Source organism: Artemia franciscana, chromosome 7, assembly GCF_032884065.1.
Source record: "Artemia franciscana chromosome 7, ASM3288406v1, whole genome shotgun sequence".
Taxonomy (NCBI): domain Eukaryota; kingdom Metazoa; phylum Arthropoda; class Branchiopoda; order Anostraca; family Artemiidae; genus Artemia; species Artemia franciscana.
Genome location: NC_088869.1, coordinates 37,574,733 through 37,587,575, shown reverse-complemented (window position 1 = coordinate 37,587,575; position 12,843 = coordinate 37,574,733). Strand labels below are relative to the sequence as shown.

Sequence of the window (12,843 nt, the reverse complement as noted above, 5' to 3'; positions counted from 1 at the left end):
GACATTTTCTTATGACTGGCAAAGTAAACCATTCGCTTAAAGCCACATGCACGTTTTATTGGGCGGGGGGTACAAAACAGAAATTCAAAAATGCATCAAAACTTTAATCATACGCAGTTTTGTTACGTTTTTACTAGTCGGAAAAATATTTCGGAGGGAGGAGGGTCGAACTCAATAACACCCCCTCCCCCTTAATACGGCCTTGCTTTCGCTACTTTAACTTTCGTGAATAGGCTGCGGTAGACAATCGTCAGAATCTTGGTTTATAATTATCTACACTAGGCCAATATTTCGTCTTCCTATGAAAGCGATAACAAATTTTAAACAAAATTTGTAATTACAAGGTACAGTCACGCAAGTCATGATTGGGTTTTTGTAGACTAGAATCCACAGATTGTTGGAATGTTTTACCATTTGCAAATCTAAAGCTTGCGCATGACATAAAATAGCCCATCCTATCAGGCACGTAAGGTACACAGGGTTCTTTTTTCGGGGGAGTAATAAAAAGAAAAAAGAATAATTTTACGATTTGAATAAGATGTATCCAAAAAAAAGGGAAGAATTAGGAGTTGGGTGGATCCCAGGTCCCAAGCCGTCTCCCCCCTGCGTACGTCCCTGAACCCGGAACTTGGTATATATCCCGACCACACTCAAGAAGTCTGATCTGTTTAAAACCAATTTCTCTGTTTGCATTCAGAGATAATTAGCATAGGCTCAGTGAGACAAACTACTATGCAGGTATATTTTAATAAATATTTAATACACAGAATTGGTATTTTGGTTAGGTTCTCGATGGCCAGCTTTCCATTAGCCTCGGTTATGGCTTCCATAATTTTGTGGCTAAAGCATTATATTTTCATCATATTTCATATGATTTACCTAACTTCACTTCTTGAGTGTGGTCGGGGTATTTAGCAAGCATCCTGCACCATATCCTATATTGCCATTGGCGATGAGATTTTACAAATATCACGATTTGGCTATCTCTAATTTAATAATTAGCTAGGTTGTGTTTCCATAGCCGTCCTGGCCGAGTGGGTTGGTGCGCTGGATTCGGGATCCTTTGTCTGAGAGGACATGAGTTCGAATCCCAGTGTACCCAATTATTCGGTTTGGGACGGGGGTCAGTGGTGTGACCCTGCAAGCTTAGCCAGAGTCGACCCAGCTCTAATTGGGTACCTGAAGAAATCTGGGGAAGGTAAACAGGAAGGGTGTGCGAAAGCACAGGATGGCTGGCCCCCAACCCCCCATTGCACTTCCTGGCTGAAGGGCCAAGAAACGGAGATCAGCACCGCCGGTAAGGACTGTTAAGTCTAATGCCGTATCCTTTACCTTTTTTTAGGTTCTGTTTACAAAGAGAAACACCTAGGCTAGCCTTTTTTTTAAACCCGGCAGAACCTATCCTGTCGATCAAGTTTTCATGTCTTTTAAATCGTCTATGATTAAAATGCTTAAAACAGCAACTAGCGTACTGTTATACTATACTGTTTTCGAAGACGATAGCCACTTTGAATTATCAATAAAAAATTCTGATTGGCCAACCTTAACTAAGCTTAAACCAGGTCAACTTGCATTTTAGCAAAATATGAGCGCTACTTAATTTCTATTGTTGAAGGTAATAAGAAAACAATTCTTTTTCTATAAAAATTAAAGTGCGAATTTAAAATTTAAACCCAGCTTAAATCAGATTATACATAATATCCAATTAATATTACTATGAATTAAGGAATGAAATAAATGGATAGAAATTACAATGAACAACAATGAAGTAGAAGCCAAACAGAAATTTACACTGAAGCTTGTCAATGGTTCTTCTATTATTCAATGAATTGGTATACCCTGAGAAAAAAGATAAATACTGGTTAGGTTGATATTGAGAAAGGATTTCAAAATTAGTAAGTACTTATGCGCAAATATAGACGATTGAACGGCTTCAAAAGCTTTTCTGAACTTTATTCATATGCGCAGAAAATGGTACGCTGGGGTCTGGGGGGATTTTTAATAATTGAACAGAACCAACGAGAAAACCTCCACCTGTACATTTTTTTGTTTTCAAACCGCTTTAGGCTTTGGAAAGCAAGAACCGAACCACAAACAGTCACAGATGATCCGAAGTCCAGTTCCTTCTTGAGGTTACCCGGCTTAGACTGGGCTTGGCATAGCAATTGGGTCTAAATAAACCACACGTAGGTAAATCAATCCAGTCATTTTGTGAAGTAATTTAGGTTATTGTTTTTAAAACAATATTGATGATTCTAGTTAGAATACAAACCGGAAAAAGGCTTAAAAACGGATGCTACATTGATCATGGTTGTGGGTTTACGGAGATGAAATTAACAGGGGCAGTAATTGGGAGAGGGGATAGGGCAGGAAGGCAATTATTCCCAATAGATTTCGACATATATATATATATATATATATATATATATATATATATATATATATATATATATATATATATATACTAGCTGTTGGGGTGGCGCTTCGCGCCACCCCAACACCTAGTTGGTGGGGGCGCTTCGCGCCCCCCCCCCCCCCCAAGCCCCCCGCGCGCGTAAGTCGTTACGCGCCATATTAGTTACGCGCCATTGTAGTTGTGTCCCTATGTCCCACCTGTGAATATAGATAGTTATATATATATATATATATTATATATATATATGTTTTTAACTACGTAAAACTTGCGAATATACAACATTCTTTGCTGTCCCATTGTCTGTGCATATAAATAGATTGTCAGGTTTACCGACTCTTGAACATGCAACATATAATGGTCCATGGGAAAACAATCCGTATTCAGATCTATACCTCATGATTCTAATGATTGCCCTTGAGCTTTGTTGATGGTGATTGCTAATCGACGATTCCCTGTGTCGCCGTCGTCATTTATATATCCCCGTGTGCCCCCCGGTGTCCCGGTCGTCATTTATATTCCATGTGTTCCGGTCGTCATTTATGTCCCGGTGTCCCAGTCTGTGAATTCTCTTTGAGGGTCCCGGGCGTCATTGATATTCCTTGTGTCCCGGTGTCCCGGTCGTCATTCGTGTCCCGGTGCCCCAGTCTGTATATACATTCGTTTTTGAATTGGTCTTTTTTTTAGGTTTTAGTTTTCTGCCTTTTTTTTAGTTTTTTTTAGTTATACCTCATGATTCTAATGATTGCCCTTGAGCTTTGTTGATGGTGATTGCTAATCGAACATTCTCTGTGTCCCCATCGTCATTTATATATCCCCCTGTGCCCCCCGGCGTCCCCGTTGTAGTTGTGTCCCTGTGTCCCGGTCGTCATTTATATTCCCTGTGTCCCGGTCGTCATTTGTATTCCGGTGTCCCAGTCTGTATATACATTCGTTTTTGAAATGGTAAATGATGAAATAAATTTTTGTATTTTTCCCCTTTTTTTCTTTTTAGTTTTTTTTTTTGGTTTTTACATTTTTTTATTTTTTTTTTCTTTTTTCTTTTTTCTTTTTAGTTTTTTTTTTATTTTTATTTTTTTAGTTTTGTTTTTCTCCTTTATTTTTCTTTTTGTTTCCTTTTTTTAGTTTTTTTTTATTTTTTAGTTTTTTTAGTTTTTTAGCTTTTTTAGTTTTTTTATTAGTTTTTAGTTTGTTTTTTTCTTTTTAGTTTTTTTGTAGTTTTTACCTTTTAGCCGACACAGAAACATGACGTCACCTGATCCACAGATCCACAGACAGACAACTTATTTTTATATATATAGACTAGCTGTTGGGGTGGCGCTTCGCGCCACCCCAAGACCTAGTTGGTGAGGCGCTTCGCGCCCCCCCAAGCCCTCCCGTGCGCGTAAGTCATTACGCACCATTGTAGTTGTGTTCCTGTGTCCCACCTGTGAATAGAGATAGATATAAATATATGTTTTTAACTACGTAAAACATGCGAATATACAACATTCTTCGCTGTCCCATTGTCTGTGCATATAAATAGATTGTCAGGTTTACTGACTCTTGAACATGCAACATATAATTGTCCATGGGAAAAACAATCCGTATTCAGATCTATACCTCATTATTCTAATGATGTGTCCCTGTGTCCCGGTCGTCATTTATATTCCCTGTGTCCCGGTCGTCATTTGTGTCCCGGTGTCCCAGTTTGTAATTTCTCCTTGAGTGTCCCGGTCGTCATTTATATTCCCTGTGTCCCGGTGTCCCGGTCGTCATTTGTGTCCCGGTGTCCCGGTCTGTAATTTCTATTCGAACAATCCCTGTGTCCCGGTCGTCATTTATATATCCCGCCTGTGCCCCCGGCGTCCCCATTGTAGGTTCTTCAGTCATTTTACAATTAAACATTTTTCCGTGAACAAATGTCTTAAATACCGTTAATGACGTCACCGTCAAAGCAAAAATGACGACAACTAATTTCATGACGTCAGTTGACACAGAAACATGACGTCACCTGATCCACAGACAGACAGACAGACAACTTATTTTTATATATATCTATCTATATATATATAAAAATAAGTTGTCTGTGGATCTGTGGATGGATCAGGTGACGTCACCTGAAAAAACTGGATCAGGTGACGTCAAAACTGAAAAAACTAAAAAAAGGCAAAAACTACAAAAAAAACTAAAAACTAATAAAAAAAATAAAAAAGCTAAAAAACTAAAAAAACTAAAAAAAGGCAAAAACTACAAAAAAAAACTAAAAACTAATAAAAAAGCTAAAAAACTAAAAAAACTAAAAAAAGGCAAAAACTACAAAAAAAACTAAAAACTAATAAAAAAAATAAAAAAGCTAAAAAACTAAAAAAACTAAAAAAACTAAAAAAAGGTAAAAAACTAAAAAAACTAAAAACTAAAAAAAACTAAAAAAAAGGAAAAAACTGAAAAATAAGCTAAAATAAAGGTAAAAACCAATAAAAAACTAAAAAAAAAACTGAAAAAACTAAAAAAAGGCAAAAACTACAAAAAAAAAACTAAAAACTAATAAAAAAAGTAAAAAAGCTAAAAAACTAAAAAAACTAAAAAAACTAAAAAAAGGTAAAAAACTAAAAAAAATAAAAAATTAAAGAAAACTAAAAAAAAGGAAAAAACTGAAAAATAAGCTAAAATAAAGGTAAAAACCAATAAAAAACTAAAAAGAAAAAAAGGAAAAAACTAAAAAAAAATTTCATCTAAAAAACTAAAAAAAACTAAAAAAGGTAAAAACTAAAAGAACTAAAAAAGAAAAAAATAAATGACGAAACTCAAAGAGAAAGCGACCAGGACAAAAGGAATGTTCGATTAGCAATCAACAAAGCACCGGGACACAGGGAGTATAAATGACGACCAGGACATAAGTAAAAAAAAAAACTATCTATATATATAAAAATAAGTTGTCTGTGGATCTGTGGATCGTGGATCAGGTGACGTCACCTGAAAAAACTGGATCAGGTGACGTCAAAACTGAAAAAACTAAAAAAAGGCAAAAACTACAAAAAAAACTAAAAACTAATAAAAAAAATAAAAAAGCTAAAAAACTAAAAAAACTAAAAAAAGGCAAAAACTACAAAAAAAACTAAAAACTAATAAAAAAGCTAAAAAACTAAAAAAACTAAAAAAAAGGCAAAAACTACAAAAAAAAACTAAAAACTAATAAAAAAAATAAAAAAGCTAAAAAACTAAAAAAACTAAAAAAACTAAAAAAAGGTAAAAAACTAAAAAAACTAAAAACTAAAAAAAACTAAAAAAAAGGAAAAAACTGAAAAATAAGCTAAAATAAAGGTAAAAACCAATAAAAAACTAAAAAAAAAACTGAAAAAACTAAAAAAAGGCAAAAACTACAAAAAAACTAAAAACTAATAAAAAAAGTAAAAAAGCTAAAAAACTAAAAAAACTAAAAAAACTAAAAAAACTAAAAAAAAGGTAAAAAACTAAAAAAAATAAAAAATAAAAAAAAACTAAAAAAAAAGGAAAAAACTGAAAAATAAGCTAACATAAAGGTAAAAACCAATAAAAAACTAAAAAGAAAAAAAGGAAAAAACTAAAAAAAATTTTCATCTAAAAAACTAAAAAAAACTAAAAAAGGTAAAAACTAAAAGAACTAAAAAAGAAAAAAATAAATGACGACACTCAAAGAGAAAGCGACCAGGACAAAAGGAATGTTCGATTAGCAATCAACAAAGCACCGGGACACAGGGAGTATAAATGACGACCAGGACATAAGTAAAAAAAAAAATTAACAAAACTAAAAAGAAGGTAAAAACTACAAAAAAACTAAAAAGAAAAAAAAACTAAAAACTAATAAAAAAACTAAAAAATCTAAAAATCTAAATAAACTAAAAAAGAAAAAAAAAGGAAAAAAATAAAGGAGAAAAACAAAACTAAAAAACGAATGTATATACAGACCGGTACACCGGGATACAAATGACGACCGGGACACAGGGAATATAAATGACGACCGGGACACAGGGACACAACTACAACGGGGACACCGGGGGAAACAGGGGGATATAAATGACGACCGGGACAAAAAAACTAAAAAGAAAAAAAAACTAAAAACTAATAAAAAAACTAAAAAATCTAAAAATCTAAATAAGCTAAAAAAGAAAAAAAAAGGAAAAAAATAAAGGAGAAAAACAAAACTAAAAAACGAATGTATATACAGACCGGGACACCGGGATACAAATGACGACCGGGACACAGGGAATATAAATGACGACCGGGACACAGGGACACAACTACAACGGGGACACCGGGGGAAACAGGGGGATGTAAATGACGACCGGGACACCGGGACAGGGAATGGTCGATTAGCAATCACCATCAACAAAGCTCAAGGGCAATCATTAGAATCATGAGGTATAGATCTGAATACAGATTGTTTTCCCATGGACCTATATGTTGCATGTTCAAGAGTCGGTAAACCTGACAATCTATTTATATGCAAAGACAATGGGACAGCAAAGAATGTTGTATATTCGCAAGTTTTACGTAGTTAAAACCATATATATATTGGGGTGGCGCGAAGCGCCACCCCAACAGCTAGTAGATATATATATATATATGTTTTTAACTACGTAAAACTTGCGAATATACAACATTCTTTGCTGTCCCATTGTCTGTGCATATAAATAGATTGTCAGGTTTACCGACTCTTGAACATGCAACATATAATGGTCAATGGGAAAACAATCCAAATTCAGATCTATACCTCATGATTCTAATGATTGCCCTTGAGCTTTGTTGATGGTGATTGCTAATCGACCATTCCCTGAGTCGCCATCGTCATTTATATATCCCCCTGTGCACCCCGGCGTCCCCTTTGTAGTTATGTCCCTGTGTCCCGGTCGTCATTTATATTCCCTGTGTCCCGGTCGTCATTTGTGTCCCGGTGTCCCAGTCTCTGATTTCTCTTTGAGTGTCCCGGGCGTCATTTATATTCCTTGTGTCCCGGTGTCCCGGTCGTCATTTATATCCCCCTGTGCCCCCCGGCGTCCCCGTTGTAGTTGTGTCATTTATATTCCCTGTGTCCCGGTCGTCATCCCGGTATACATTCGTTTTTGAATTGGTATATGATGAAATAAATTTTTAATTTTTTCCCTTTTTTTCCTTTTAGTTTTTTTTTATTGGTTTTGACCTTTTTTTAAGTTTTTTAGTTTTTTTCTTTTTTCTTTTTAGTTTTTTTTGAAGTTTTTATCTTTTTAGTTTTTTTATTTTTATTTATATTTTTTTAGTTTTCTTTTTCTCCTTTATTTTTCAGTTTTTTTCCTTTTTTTAGTTTTTTTTTCTTTTTAGTTCTTTTAGTTTTTACCTTTTTTAGTTTTTTTTAGTTTTTTAGATATATATATATATATATTCTAATATTTCCATTGAATAATACCTTTTATTGGTATTTTCATTCACAAAGTTGAAAAAGCAAGGAGATGGTGTATAAACTAGGGAATATGATAACTATTGTGTTGTGAGAACAAACAAGAATTTACTTATATGTAACTTTTCATGTCTCAACGAAGGTCAAAATCTCTTTAGCCATAAAACTAGTGGTTAACCGTCAGTCAAAAGACCATGTCTTTTTGGACCAACAAACGAGTCTTTTCAAGAATAAAAGTATACCTAGAATAAAACTGAAATGTGGCACAACAACAAGAAACATGGACTTAGCAAAACTTCTCTTGCTTTATATTGCGTTGCACTATATTCTTTAAAACAGATTATTATTGACATATCCAGCGAGTGTCTAGTGATTGTTGAGCTATTTTCCTAGGATTGGATCAGTCCCAACGAAAAATACTAAATCGAGATGGAAAATCATAGTTGCAGCAGTAGCTGCAACCTAGTAAAGAGCGAACCTCGGTCCAATATAAAGGAAAATTAAAACAGACATTTTCAAATAAATTTTCAATTATAAAGGAATCGCCACCATTTGACACTGACAGAAGAATAGTAATTATAATCCGTATTAAGTTTAAAAGTAAGAGCTAAGGAAGATGAAAATTAATTCATGGGAATATCGAAAAAGAGCTTGAAAAAAGTCAAAAATGCTGACAGATGGAAATAAAAATGTATATTGCTAGGATTACAAGATGGAGCGACGTATGACCTGTTACTGGGGGATACAACACCTCTATTATCAGGGAATGTTAATTTTTAGCCCCCTCCCCTCCCAAAAAATCTGACTCGTAAAATGTAGCAAAAAGGCATTTCAACAAATTGGTTATGCACTTCTAAAGTTTTCTGTGAAACCCCCTCTGAAACAAATATCCACCACCTAAACAAAACTTCTGAATACGCCCTTGGGGCTTCAGATTAGGCTAGTTCCGAAACAGCCTACCGATCAATATTCATTCAATGAATGACTTCATTCGAGCCAAACAGATTAAGTTTAAAACAACATCCCAGCTTCTCGCCATCCCTTCCGCTAGAATTGAAAAAGGCTAAAATATCGCCAGCCAGACGAATTCCTCGACGAAGATTGGTTGGATGTAAGAAGCTAGAGCTGTTTCGGTGTTGTGAAATAATTTGCGATTTCGACTGTGTCATAAACATCTTCCTTTGTCCGAAAATGCGGAAGAAAGACCCTAACTTTACACCCTCATAGTGGCTTTGAGGAGGGGCCTCTTACAAGTTTTCCCAACTAGAACCGTGACTGCAAATAGCACTGCATGTTGACTTTGAGGGTAGGTGGCCCTTGAGGAAATAATGGCCTAGTAGACGACACAACAGTGCCGTGGATTTTGTGTTACGAATCAGGGATAATAATTCACCAAAATCGTGCTTTTTTGGTATCTATATGGGGCCAATCAAAAAGCAGGATTGCAGGGTATCAGTTTAGTAGGTCCCCTCCACACAAGGAACCACGATAAATAAATAAAATGCAACAAAATATAGTTAACAGATTCTCTTTGCGTAAACCACTTTCACCCCCCCTCCTAGTGTGCAAATATTAGCGCTCCTTGAGAAAAAGTCCATTAAAATAATCCATACAAAGTGGGGTAGAACACAACCTGCTTAAATCTTGATTTAATGCGAAACCAGCTGCTAACCTCATTTCCTTCCTTAATCACTTATCCCCACCACTAATCACTTTAATATTTTTTTAGTTAAAAAAAAAAGTTTCGAAGAATAGAACGATAAGTCTGCAAACCAAGATTAGAATATTGGAAAGTACAGTGATGACAATGGTCAAATACTGTGTTGAAGCATGGGTGCTCCGAAAAGCGGATGAAGATTTGCTAGATATTTTACAGAGAAATTGCCTACGAATTGTTCTGGGTACCCGGCTGACTGACCGTATTTGAAACAGTAGGCTGTACGAAAAGTGTGGTTTAATCCCGCTTCCTAGGGCTATACTGAGAGAAAGGTCAAAATGACTAGGGCACGTTCTGCAGATGAAGGATGACATATTGCCGAAGATTGTCCTTTTCGGCCAACCGTCTAGGGCTAAACGGAAAGCAGGTCGTCCTCAGTTGGGGTAGGAAAATGTCATACAAAAGATTTTAAGGAAATTCGAACTTCCTGGGAGGGTGTAAAGAGGATGGCCTTTGAGTAGATTGGGATGGAGGAGGAGCGTGCGTAGCTGTGTTGGCCTTAGGCGGATTGGTGCTGCGGTGAGTTGTTAGTAATAGCAATAGTAATGCATTTTGCCATACATGACTCTTTCGTTTCAACTTAATACTCGTAAATTGAAGCAACGTAAATGAATCAAGAAAGGAAAAAATGGACGGGAAATATATAACTTGAGCTATAATTTGCTCAGGGGGGGGGGGGGTGGAAGTGGTTTACGGACAGAAAATCTGCTGACTAAATTTTTCACGCATGTTTTGGTGAAAAAATTGATTCTTTAGGTGGAGTGGACCGGCTAGACTGATACCTGCAAAACCAGGTCCTGAACGGGGTGCGTAAAGGATAAATGAAAGGGTATGAAGCGAAGTTGAACTTCATAGGAGGGAGTCATAGAGGGAGTAATGCTTTGAACAGATTGAGACGGAGGAGGAGCGTGCGTAGCTGGGCTAGTCTCAGGCCAAAATTGTGCTCCAATGGGTTGTTGGTAGTAATAGCAACTATCGTCATTTCCAATAACTAGCTCCAGAATTTAAAACAATTAATCGGGAGAAATAACAAAGAAAAACATTCACTTACCGAAATTAATTCTTGCAACTGAGCTTTGAAGTATTTATGAGAGCTTCGGAAATTTTCCAACAGACAGCAGCTCAACTCTTTCACACCATATCACTCATGGAAGACAAGCTTTTTATAACAACAGTCGAATTCCACTTGTTCAATTCTATAAAAAACGAAAAATAGAAATTTCAAGGAGCCCTCAACTCACACTTACAATTTTATGGTACACTAGTTTCCGATCCTTACAAAACCCGACTGACTTACATTCATACATTTAACCTCCACATTCATTGATGAACGATGAACGACTGATCAGCTTCCTTGAGTAGACAAGCTAACAATAAATAGCCGTTGCAAATAGTCGTACCCAAAAGCAAGAGTTGTTCTATGCAGTAGCGCCTAATGAATCGTCATGACGACTAAAGGATCAAATATTATGTGTAGTGTTCGCGATTTATCTGTAGGAAATTAAAAAAACATACAAAATCTCCTCAAATTCTAAAGAGCGAAATTAAAACATTGAATTCACGGGAATTAGCTTTTATGAAATATGAAATTTAGAACCGAATTAAATAAAAGACCTGAAATGAATAGAAATTACGACGGACAATGAATTCGAACAGGTCTAATTGGAACTGGGTACTTAAGTATTATACCAAACCCACTCAAGAAATAAAACTAGGTTAATCATAACGAAGTATATCAAAATATGATAAAAATATAATACTTAAGTAACAAAGTTATGGAAACTACAACAGAGAATTATGGAAAGCAGGCTGCACAGAACGTATTATATTAAATACCTAACCTGTTCAACTCTATATGTATATTACATTAAAATATACCTGCATAATAGTTTATCTCATTCGGGCTAAGCTGATTATCTCCAAATGCACACAGAGAAACCGGTTTTAAACAAATCAAGAACAACAGTGTGGTTGGTATTATGCATAAGTATCTGGAACTGTTCCTTAGTAATCGGACAGAAACCGAGTAATAATCGGGGAGCCAGCTTGCCCTTTTATGTACCTCACACACTTAAAAGTAAATGAACGATATCTGGGATACGGCTTGCAAGCTCTTACCCCTGGTTCCCACTGCTGCGATTTCGCACAAAATCCTGCGGCATGCAACAAATGACACAAATCGTGTGACAAACGACGCAAAAGCATCCGTTTTTCTGCAATGTCGGATGAGTTGAATAATTTCAACTCATACAACAAATCGCATGCGTTGTTCTGGTTTAAAAAAAAAAACAACATCATAATCAAAGTCATGGAGCTGATTGAATACTTGTTTATTCTAAGTTAAAGGTTCTACAGAAGCTAATTTATATTGTTTAAAGTTTGTTCATTCTACAGTTTGTCACGGCGACACAAAAGTCTGCGTTTCTTTGTGAACCTCCATCCAATTCTGTCATACGTCTGTTCCGTCAGAAATCAATCGTGTCGGAATCGACGCAGCAGTGGGAACCAGGGGTTATAGGCCTACCTTAGAAAAAATGAATGCCAGAATTTAGATGACATGATAGAATTTTTGTGTAGCCTATACAGGACGCCGGCGGACCCAGTCATGTACAAAAGGTGGAGGCCTCAGGGCCCGTGTATTCTCAAAAATCTCGATATTTTAAGACATAGACCTGCTTGTATCTGTGAAAAGGATATGAGGGGTTATCGACTCCGTGCATTCTCAAAAATCTTTATATTTTAAGAGACGCTCTATAATTTCCAAAATTTTCCTTTTAACTCGCCTGTTTTCGGTACCTCAGTTTCCAAGTTCTCGCATCCCGCTTAACCAAATTCTGCCTACTTGACTGTCTATGGGATATTACTTGCAATAGTGGTGTGCTCAGGAAAATAACGGCAATAATGTATAAATTTAAAAAAAAAACAGCGGACATATATCCTTAGAGTTACCCTGCTCCCCCCACCCAAAGAACGAAACATCAAAAGTCATTGGAGCGTAAACGACTCTGTGAGCTAAAATGTATCTAGGGTTGATCAGACTCAGGTTAGAAACAGAGAACGGAGGACCCCAAGGACCACATTTTAGAACTTGTCTGAACTTAGACTTTTTGCACAACACCCTATAGAAGTGTGCTTATTACCTTTCAATCTATATATTTTATTGGGTACTTATCAGTTAATTAGGAGCAACCGAATAAAGAACTAACCCTAGCCTATAGAAACCGAATTTTATTTAAGAGTTGACTTTTTAATAACAACTAACAGATTAATCTAGTCTGACATGTATTGTAAAAATAAAACATTTCGTTCAACATTTTCAAA

The 12,843-nt window shown here is 35.8% G+C and overlaps 1 protein-coding gene across 9 annotated transcripts in view; it reads right to left on the bottom strand.

Moving 5' to 3' along the window:
* Positions 1-12,843, bottom strand: part of LOC136029234 (connectin-like) — an 82,976-nt gene that overhangs the window by 48,484 nt on the left and 21,649 nt on the right. For 7 of the 9 annotated variants that reach the window (XM_065707457.1, XM_065707463.1, XM_065707460.1 and 4 more), the window contains exon 2: positions 10,574-10,718. The gene's annotated coding sequence lies outside the window, so the exon portion shown is untranslated. Of the gene's footprint in view, positions 1-10,573; positions 10,865-12,843 lie in introns of those variants that run through there. The other 2 variants (XM_065707459.1, XM_065707458.1) reach the window with 2 other exon arrangements.